Below are 12156 nucleotides of genomic sequence, written 5' to 3'. Positions count from 1 at the left end.
GCGTCAGGTATATCTAACGGTATATTCCCTAACGCCGTTAGGGAATCCGTCAGTGTGCCAGACACGTGCCTGCGCGTGGGCAGCGGGTGAGGGCGCGTGGGAACTTAGAAATTTTTTCTAAAAATATGGGGATGTTTGTGATGTCGAGTAGGCCACGATGGTATATTCCAAATACCCCCAATTGAGCAACGTATGAGAAGTTATTACCTAGTTTTGATTATGTGCTTAAAATAACGTTATAATAGTTGTTTCACATATAGGTGAGACGTTTCTCGAGAACGAGTGTACTCAAGCGAGACTCGGGGGTTACGACCCTGCAACATACCAGTGAGTAGGCTTTTGGTTTTCAGTATATATATATATATATATATATATATATATATATACACTTGGTATTTTTCCCAGAAAACTTATTTAAATGGTTTATGTTTTGAATGCCATGCCAAATGTTTTATATTTAGAATATGCATTTACTAGTTGCATATATTATTGTTGGTGTTGCGAACACTCAAGTAAGTTCCAGGTAAGTTTATAGATGGTGGATGTGAGTTGCGTGGTTACGGTTATATTTGATGTATTTAGAGCTCATAAACCTGCACCCCGGTGTTAGTGCTCCCACCCGTGGTTAGGGCATAGTCATTCATGTGATGTTCACCTCCTACACCGTACGCTTACCTTGGATCCAAGTTAGGTGCACAGTTCTGTTGTATAAACCACTATAGGTGGTTCCGACTCATAGGTGACTCGCGACTATTCGTACAGTCTTCAAGTGATCGTAGCACTTGCGCGTATTTATTTACACCCAGTCTTGTTGTACAGATCACTTTAGGTGGTTTCGACTTATGTGGAGGTATATTTAAGAAACTACGTTCAGCTGTACATGCCACACTAGGTGGATTCGGCTGATATGTTACTTTTCATTGATATACTTCATATGGTGAACTTATTCATTATACTTAGATATTTGGCATGGTATACGTGTGGATTTGCTATCCCGAGCTTGGTTTTGATATATATATGTATTATATTTTCTGGGAATTATACAGGTTTTCCAGCGAGGGGTTATTACTTTTGATAATTGAAATGGTTTTGAAAAGCTTTGTTTTTGCCCACTCACACTTTCTGTTTTGCGCCCCTCCAGGTTCTAGATAGGAGTACTTGTTGGTGGCTTATGAGGAATTAACGACGGTTCTGACAGACTATCTTTAATGTAGGACCATCTTTGGTATTGTATAATTAGTATTTGTCCTGCTAGACTACACTTAGGTTACCTATGCTCTGATTATGTGTAGTCACTCTTAAACCTCGTCACTTGCACCTATATGCTTGTCTAGTGTAAATTAGTTAGCTTGGTTTTTATTTACTAGCAATTTTTTTTATATCATTATCACCTCTGCACTGCGCACATGACTACGTCACCCTCACATGATGGCCATCACATCTTGATTCTAGATTGGGGTGTGTCAGTTTGGTATCAGAGCCTAGGTTTGGCAGTCCTGCATATCTTGTGAATATTCTAATTATTTTGGTGTCTTCTGTCAGAACCATGCTGCCTCGTAGAGAGCCACGTCTTTCAACTGAGTCTAGTTTCCCCGATATTGCTCAGTTGGGGAAAGCTATTGCCAATGCTATTCAGTCTTCATTTCGTTTGCCCCAGATGACACCTCTGGAGACTGTGTATAATCTGAAGTTAAATAATTTTATGGGTAATGAAGGGCATGAGGGAGTCGAGCGTGACTCAATCATCTTGAGAAAACTTTTTGTTTGAAGCAGAGACAGGGAAATCTTGAAGATAGGTGGGTTGAGACAACCACCTGGTTTTTAGGTGAGGAGCTTGCATCCTGGTGGAGGCAGGAATCTTATCAGTTATCACCAGAGGAAGCTGATGAGTGGGAAACTTTTAAACAATTATTTTAGAAGAGATTTATTCCTCTAGAGTATATAGATCGTAAGAAGCAAGAATTCACGCACCTAAAATAGGGAAAGATGTCAGCTAATGAGTACTACAAGAGGTTTATTGATTTGTCTCGCTATTGTCTGGAGATTGCTGCTAATCTGGTAGAGATGCTCTGTCGTTTCAGGTTGGGTACTCGAAAGAAGTGGCATTTTATGGTAACCACGACTCCCTGTGCTACTTATCAGGAGTTTTATGAGATTCAGCTGTGGGTTGAGGATTCTGAAAATATGCCTAGTGACAGTGAAGAAGAGGAAGAAAAAGATGGTAATCAAAAGAAAATTAATAATATAAAGATAAGGGTTAGTCATCTTAAGGACCTCGCAAGACTCAAATTTTTAAGAGAAGTGGTGCCAGTTCCAGTTCTTCTAGCAGGGGTTTGAGTTCTACTGCACAAATGATAGGTGGTCGATTTTCTGGAGGTCATTGATTCTAGAGACAGAGATATTCTAGTAGCGCAAGTGCTCCTTTATGTCGTAGGTGTATTAATCAGCATTTTGGGGAGTGTATGCGAGGTAGTAGTGAATGCTATTCTTGTGGCCAGATGGGGCATCAGGCTATTCAGTGCCCGCAGAACCAGCATATGCCCCATCTATCTTCTTTACCACCACTTGTACCGATCTAGCAGGTCCCAAAACCTAGTAGTTATACCTAGACGAGTCACGGGGGTGCTTATCACTATCAAGGTGATATAGCTCCATATTATAGAAGACAGTATCAGTATCCACAAAATCCATATTAGTAGGGTGGTTATACTCAGTATTCCGGCAGTTATACGTCATATCAGCCATACTCAGTAGGTGGGTCACAATGGCATCCTTGAGGACAGTCCCAGCACGTGGAGGTTGCTTCTAGTAGTGCAAGATCGTTGAGGCAGCCCAATCAGCCTGGTCAAGGAAGTAGTGTGCATGGACGTGGTAATCAGGCTAGCAGAGGCCGTGGGGGATGACAGCAAACGCATTGGCGTATTCATCATATTACGTTGCAAGATGCTTAGAACAATCTTGATTTAATCATGGGTACGTTGAATATTCTTGGTCATTTTGCTAGAGTATTGATTGATTGTGGTGCTACGCATTCTGTTATTTCTCATACGTTTGCTCAGACAACGCAACCTCATCCCATACCTCTTGGGTATGAGTTAGAATTTGCAAAGCCTAGAGGGGAGACATGTTATGTTAGCTGGGTGTATCATGGATGTCCCGTATTGGTGGAGGATGTTGTTATGCTAACTAACCTTATTTCGTTAGATATTGTTGATTTTGATGTTATTTTGGGCACAGATATCGTGCTAAGATAGATTGCTACGGAAAGACAGTAACTTTTCATCGTCCAGGATTGGCTATGGTTACATTTGTGGGCGAGTGTAGTGGACTGAGGCACGACTTCATTTCTGCTGTAAGGGCTAAAAGATTGTTATAGAAAGGTTGTCAGGGATATTTGGCTCATGTAGTGTTGAATGACAATACTCCTAGTAGTGTGGAGAATGTACGAGTGGTTAGGCATTTCCTTGATGTATTCCTTGATGATTTACTTGGATTGCTGCCATATCGAGACGTGGAGTTCACTATTGATTTACTTCCAGGTACACATCCTATATCTTTAACTCATTATCAAATGGCTCCTACAGAATTAAGAGAATTGAAAATCCAGTTACAGAAATTAGTTGATAAGGGTTTTATTTAGCCTAGTATTTCACCCTGGGGAGCTCCAGTTTTATTTGTACAAAAGAAAGAGGGGACTTTGAGGTTATGTATAGTTTTTTCCAGAAACCGGCGATAGCAGCGGTGGCCGGTGCCAGACTCCAGCGAACCAAAGAAAGAGAATGAGCATATTCCGTCAATTTTGAAAGAATATTCTTAATGGCGTCAGGTATATCTAACGGTATATTCCATTATTTAACGGAATATTCCCTAACGCCGTTAGGGAATCCATCAGTGTGCCAGGCACGTGCCTACGCGTAGGCGTGCGTGGGAACTTAAAATTTTTTTCTAAAAATATGGGGATGTTCGTGGTGTTGAGTAGACCACGATAGTATATTCCAAATACCCCAATTGAGTAACGTATGAAAAGTTATTACCTAGTTTTGATTATGTGCTTAAAATAACGTTATAATAGTTGTTTCACATATAGGTGAGACGTTTCCAGAGGACGAGCGCTGTTAAGCGAGACTCGGGGGTTACGACCCTGCAACATACCAATGAGTGGGCTTTTGGTTTTCACTATATAAATATATATATATGCTTGGTATTTTTCCCAGAAAAATTATTTAAATGGTTTATGTTTTGAATGCCATGCCAAATGTTTTATATTTAGAATATGCATTTAGTAGTTGCATATATTATTATTGGTGTTGCAAACACTCAAGTAAGTTCCGGGTAAGTTTATAGATGGTGGATGTGAGTTGCTTCGTTATGGTTACATTTGATGTATTTAGAGCTCATAAACCTGCACCACGGTGTTAGTGCTCCCGTCCGTGGTTAGAGCACAGTCCTTCACGTGATGTTTACCTCCTGCACCGTACGCTCACCTTGGATCTAAGTTAGGTGCACAGTCCTGTTGTATAGACTACTATAGGTGGTTCTGACTTGTAGGTGACTGGCGATTATTCACACAGTCTTCACGTGATCGTAGCTCTTGAGAGCGTATTTATTTACACCCAGTCCTGTTGTACAGACCACTTTAGGTGGTTTCGACTCGTGTGCAGGTATATTTGAGGAGCTATGGTTTAGCCGTACAGGCCACACTAGGTGGATTTGGCTGATATGTTACTTTTCATTAATATAGTTCATATGGTGAACTTATTTCATTATACTGAGATATTTGGCATGGTATACGCGTGGATTTGCTATCCCAAGCATGGTTTTGATATAGATATGTATTCTATTTTCTAGGAATTATACAGGTTTTCTAGCGAGTGGTTATTACTTTTGATAATTGAAATGGTTTTGAAAAGCTTTGTTTTTGCCCACTAACACTTTCTGTTTTGCACCCCTCCAGGTTCTAGGTAGGAGTGCTTGTTGGTGGCTTACGAGGAATTAACGACGGTTCTGACAGACTATCTCTAATGTAGGACCATCTTTGGTATTGTATAATTAGTATTTGTCCTGCTGGACTGCACTTAGGTTACCTATGCTCTGATTATGTGTAGTCACTATTAAACCTCATCACTTGCACCTATATGCTTGTCTAGTGTAAATTAGTTAGCTTGGTTTTTATTTACTAGCATTTTTTTATATCATTATCACTTCCGCACTACACACATGGCTACGTCACCCTCATGTGATGGCCAACACGCTTTGATTCTAGATCGGGGTGTGTCAAAAATCGTGGGTCATTGGTAGCAGAAAGCAGAAGCAACTCAGACCAAAGCTCTATATTCTAATATATTTTGTCTCTTTATTCACATTCATTTATAGTATTCGCTCCAAATAATAATGTATAACATTATATTTTGGGTGCTGTTATTCGCTTTTGCATTTATATCAAGTATCTTTTTCTTTTTATATTTGGAGTCCATGATACTTTTTAGAGGGTGCCAATAATGCCACAAATATTTTTTACAAAAACCTAACTCATATAGGCAAATGACGTTTTACTGTAGTGTGAGACAACAATCATGCTTATACATTATGGTGCAGGTTTGAGCTCCACTAATTCCTCTCTTCGTATTAATCAATTATTTAATTCACTAACAATATCGTTCAACTCCAAACAGTACACGGGCATGCTTCCCACAGTCCACACTTGTTTTTCATTAGCCATACAACCTAGAAATATACATTTGTAATTACTTTATTCCAGGTCGATTAAAATGGTAGACAATCACTCGTGCCAAGAGGGTAGTGTTACATAATTAGGTAATATCTTTTTTCTGTGGTTGTCGTGAGTGTATGGATTTCAAATCTTACTTATTTTGTGTGTTTTTTGTGACTTCTATTATTGATTGACAAGTGTCTATAAATATAACTCTTCTTAACTATATTGTCCTAAACTTAATACGTGTCAATCAATGACAGAGGTCACGAAAATATCACACAAATAAAGAGTGCAAAAGCCTTAAACTCGATTGTATGAATCTCATACTTAATGATAATTCAATATTATCCAGCACATGCAATTATTAGTTCAGCTAAAGTACTTACATCATCTACTCATAATCTTTACTTAATTTATGCGTAATTACTTATCATACATGTTTTCTTGTTTCTCTTAGTCATTAGTTCAATATGACATATCCGGTGGAGAATAAAATTCTAAAAAAGATCAAAGTGCCTCATAGGTTTTCAAATTTAAATTTAACATCTCCATTAGAGATGCTCTAATGACACACCCCGACCGAGATCAAGGCATGCTAGCCGTCACGTGAGGGTGACGTAGCCATGTGCACAGTGCAGAAGCAATGAAGATAAAAACTATATAAATAATTAAAAACCGAAACTACTAGAGTGCACTACTAAACATGAAGTGTTAGGAGTAAGATACAAAAGTAAACACTCCTAATCATAGCATATAGAGTCTAGATGCAGTCCAGCAGGACAAGTACTAATTATACAGTACCATAAGATGTCCTACAATTATTTAGATATGTCAGAACAGCCGAGGTCCTTGCACCCAGCAATTGCAAACTTACCTAAAACTTGGAGGGGCGTAAAATAGATAACGTGAGTGGGCAAACCAAATGTTTTACAAAACCATTTCATTTATCAACATATCTAACCCCTCGCTATAAAACATGTATAATTTTTCCCAGAATCAAAATATATGCATATACATAAATATATATGAAATTATATTAATTCAAATCATACTTCACATAATCATATTCATATGTATGCCATGCCAAGATATAACAGTGTAAGTAATTCAGGTGAGAATAACTTCATAAAAATATGACATATTAGCCGGAACCCTTGTGGTAGTTTGTACAGCTGAATTCTTAGCTCAAAAGTCAATCTAGCCGGAGTCATTACAATGACCTATACGACACTATACTGCACAAGAGTTGGAACCAAATGAAAAGGTCTGTAAGACAATACTAGGTGTAATATAATTATGCTAAATACTACTCTCACATAATAGCTGGGCGATAAATCGCTAGTCACCTACGAGTCAGAACCATAGTAAAGGTCTGTACGACAAGATTGTGCACCTAAATTGGATTCAATATGAGCATATGGTGCGAGATGTGACATTATAAACAGGCCTATGCCATAACTCTGGCTAAATCACAATCACCCTAGGTGCAGTTTTATGAGCTCAACGTTATTCAAACATAACTCACCTGGGCTTACCTGAGCATCCACAACACCACAATTATATATAATGCATCATATACCAATTCATATACGAAATATAAATTCATATGCAAGGCATTCAAGGCATAATCTCATTTAAACATATTTTTCTGGGAAAATATCAAGTATATAAATATATACTGAAAATCAAAAGCCCATTCACTGATATGTCGAAGGGTCATAGCCCCCGAGTCGCCCTTGAACACACTTGTCCTCAGGATAAGTCTCACCTATATGCAAATTAACTATAAAAACGTTATATAAAGCACATAGGCAAAATTAGCTAATAACTTCTCATACAATGCTCAATTTTGGTATTTGAATATACACAGTGACCTACACAACTCCATGAACATCCTCATATTTTTAGAATAATTTTCTGACCACCCACGCGCCGCCACGCGCAGGCCAAGGCATGGTAATACGTGCCCCCACGCGTGGCCACGTGACAGGCATACTGACGGCATCAGTCAACGCATTCAGGAATATTTCATCAAATAGTAACGGAATCTGTTAAATTTAACTGACGCCGTGGAATATTCTGTCATCCCTAACCTTGAACCTCCAACGACCGTCACCGGCGCCGGAAACTGGGTAAAATTTTAAAACGCTTATTCTCCTTCGTTTCTTCACCATTTTTCATAAAATTGGTACCAAAATGAAGCTAATAACATGTAGAATCATGTTATATAAGTTTCAAGGCTTAAAATCTACTAGGTTTTCCCTGAGAAAGCTCGATAGTTCGGCTTACCTAGATATACGTCGATCTTAGCCCTCTGACGTCCAATTCCTTCCAACGAAGTACCCTGAGACTCATGAGGACCTCCTTAAGCTTCCTATAAGCTTCAAATTCCCTAAAACACAAGATTTCACGTATGCATGAACAGTGACAAAATCGGAGCTAGGGTTTCCACGTGAAATCGAAGGTTTCCTTACCTGAAAATTGCACCTTTGAACTCGTATGGTCCTCACGAACACAATGGTGATCTTAAAACCTTCGATCTACAAGGTTTGAGAGGGTTTCTGGGTTGGTCCGTACGAAAAAGGGAGAGAGAGAGAGAGAGTGAGAGTCTGAGAGAGAGAGAGAGAGCACGGGAAAGAGAGAGAGAAAATGTGGGTGTGTGTGTGGTCCAAAAGCCACCAATCAAAACTAAGAAAAGTCTTAGTTCTAATTGGATCACCAATCTAACACAATTTAACCCAATAATAATTCACAAACATCAATTAACGTCCGAGGACAATTATGTCATTTTACATCATCGACAATAGAAGTTCGGGACGAGCTGTAACATCTAAGAAGCTGCTAGTAATTTTCCTAGCAATGTGAATGAGTTGCAATACATTGATTAAATAATGTGTCAGACATAAAACAACCGCAAAGGCAAAAGCAAAGCTAGCTCTATCGTTTCATGTAAAAAAAAAAAGCCAAATCCACTTGAGGTGATTTCTTTTTAGGGTAATACTAGGGAGACTAAATTTATACATAAAATTTTGTAAATTAAATGACATGAAAGTTGATGATTGGATTATTACTCAAGTGTTAATAAATGTGCTCATTCTTATTGATGACATATCATTTAGTTTGCAAATTTTGTCTACAAATTTAATTTTCCTAGCATTACCCTTCTTTTTAAGGAATCTTATAAAAGGGTCATTTTCATTTCACTATCCTTAAGTATTGTTCTACCAAAAAAAAAAAAAAACGAAAGTAAAGCTATTTCCTCTATTGCAAGTCCAGTTGAGGTGATTTTTTTTCCAAAGCATGTTATAAAGAAAGCTGGGGCTAAAATTAGGTTGAAAAAGAGAAAAGAATCTGTTTTTTTTTTTTTTTTTTTTCTCAAAATCATAGGTCATTGGCAACATAAAGCAAAAGCAACTCAAACCACGGTCCCTTCCATTGAAAGCGCTCTTTCTAATATATTTGGACTCTATTTGCATTCATTTATTTATTGTTTTTTGTTCTAAATATATTTATTACAATTATAAAAAAAAATAAAGTAATAAATAATAATTCAATTTGACATATCCGGTGGAGAACAAAATTCTAAAAAAAATATCAAAGTGCCTCATAGGCTTTCAAATTTAAATTTTATGCTTAAATTTAACATCTCATTAGATGCTCTAAGGAGGTGCTAGGAATTTTCCAAGCAATGTGAACGAGTTGCAATATATTGATTAAATAATGAGTTAGGCATAAACAACCGAACAAACAAAAGTAAAGCTAGCTCTGTCGTTTTATGTTAAAAAAAAAAGCAAGTCCACTTGAAGTGCTTTCTTTTTAGGGTAATGATAGAGAGACTAAATTTATAAATAAAATTTTGTAAATTAAATGACATGAAGTTTGATGATTGAGTTATTACTCAAGCGTTGATAAATGTGCTCATTCCTATTGCTGACATATCATTTAGTTTGCAAATTTTGTCTCTTTAGCATTACCCTTCTTTTTAAGGAATCTTATAAAAGGGTCATTTTCACTTCACTATTCTTAAGTATCGTTCTACCCAAAAAAAAAAAAAAACAAAAAAAAACCAAAACAAAAGTAAAGCTATTTCCTTTATTGCAAGTCCAGTCAAGGTGATTTTTTTTTTCCCAAAGCATGTTATAAATAAAGCTAAGGCTAAAATTAGGTTTGAAAAAAAGAAAAGAATCTGTTTCTTTTTTTCTCAAAATCTTGGGTCATTGGCAACATAAAGCAAAAGCAGCTTAGACCATGGTCCTTCCATTGAAAGCACTCTTTCTGATAATATTTGGACTCTATTCACATCCATTTATAGTATTTGCTTCAACAAGTAATTTACATAATTGTTATTGTCACTCTACAAATCTCATTCTACACTCCTCACAAGTGTATTTTTCTTTTTAATTATAGAAAATTTGGTGTGCAAAATGAGATTTTTGGAGTGTCAATAAAATTCCCATAATTTATAGCATTATATTTTGGGAGTTGTAGTTGGCTTTGCACTTCTATCAAGTATCTTTTTCTTTTTATATTTTTATATATTTGGAGTGCCAATAATGCCACTGATATCTTTGCGAAAATCTCATTCATATTGGCAGATGGCGTTTTACCACAATAGTGAAAAACAATCATGTTTATGCACTCTGATGTGGGTTCGATTCTCACCGATTCATCTCTTTCTAACAACTAATTATTTAACCCACTAACGTAATCGTTCAACTTCAAACAATACATGATCGGCCCTGCCTGTCACAGTCCACACTTGTTTTTGCATTAATAATACAACTTATAATATACATTTATAATTAATTTAGGGAATTATTATTAGCATTCCAAAAATCTCATTCTACACTCCTCACAAGTGTATTTTTCTTTCTAATTATAAAAAGTTTGAAGTGCAAAATGAGATTTTTGGAGTGTCAAGAACAATTCCCTTAATTTATTTAATGTTTAATAAAATGGTAGAGAATAATTAATTCCCACTCGTGCTTAAGTAGTGTGGAGCCAAAAATATTCACAGGGCGACACGTGGATTTTTGGACAAAAATGACAAAAATACCCTTGCAGTACAACGAGGTTCCTACGCGCAAGTAGCGGGCAACCCTCTTTCAACCAAGACAGAAGTGCCCAAAATAGGTAACAATTCAAAGTCCATCTCATCAAATCCTTTCTACAAGGTAATTCCCAAACACATTCCTTTTAAATTATGTTAATTGGCTAATTAATGGGTTTATTGCCTAATTAACCCATTAATTGTCAATTAAACCATCCATTATATCCAAATAACTACAAAATACATCCAATTCAACCCTAAAACACCACATGGCCGGCTATCCCCATTTCAAAACCTAATCCATCACTTTTTTCTACATTTTTCACCATTTCTTCCTTTTTATTACCCAATAAATTCAAAAACCACCAAAACATTCATCTTATGTTTAATAGCCAAATAAATTGGCTAATTAAACCTAAATTAAACCTAAAAACCCTAGCCACCTCCTATCCCTATAAATATACTCCCATTCTCACCAAAAAGCTAATTCCAACACTTTGGCAAAAATCCCAAAATTCTCTAAACACTCTTTCTCTCTAAATTCTAACTTTGGCATCGGAGGTTCTTCGGCCAAAGCCCCCCCCATTCATCGTGGGCGCGTGAGGCTCTTGGCCTTAACCTAAGGTGTTAATTGTTATGTAGGTGCAAAATTGTCCAAGATCAAGGAGGAAGAAATTTGTATCCACAAATTGGTGCTTTCATTGAGAGTTGAAATCCATACTCGTAGAAGACTCTCGCACAAAAAGGTTTTTTCTTTATTTTCTAGTCCATTTGAATATTTTTCATACGTTCTTATTATTAGAATTTTTTACTTGCAAAGGTTCTTTGATAAAACGTATAAACAAAATATAATGGCTAGAAATTTAGAAAATTCCACAAGTGAAAATTCTAATGTTCAAGAGATGGGATTGCGGAGATCCGTGAGGCTAAATGCGACAATAAGGGGAGCGGCATCATCATCACGAGCTTCCACCATGGGAACCACCGTGGTGGCTACCTCGGTAGCCACCCGCGGCGAGGTCCATGGTGCCTTCACCACGGCCACCATGGGAACCACCGCGGTGGCTACTTCGGTAGCCACTCATGGCGAGGTCCATGGAGCCTTCACCACGGCCCGGAGATCCGTGAGGCAAAATGCGACAATAAGGGGAGCGGCATCATCACCACAAGCTTCTACCATGGGAACCACCGTGGTGGTTACCTTGGTAGCTACCCGCGGCGAGGTCCATGGTGCCTTCACCCCGGCCACCATGGGAACCACCGCAGTGGCTACTTCGGTAGCCACTCGTGGCGAGGTCCATGGAGCCTTCACCACGGCCCGAGCCGTGCCATCCAAGGCTCACGGTACCAAGACCACGATCCAAGCCGTGCCATCTAAGTTTACGTGGACCCA

Source organism: Malus domestica, chromosome 03 (genome assembly GCF_042453785.1).
Source record: "Malus domestica chromosome 03, GDT2T_hap1".
NCBI classification, from domain to species: Eukaryota; Viridiplantae; Streptophyta; class Magnoliopsida; order Rosales; family Rosaceae; genus Malus; species Malus domestica.
This window is presented reverse-complemented; position numbering follows the sequence as displayed.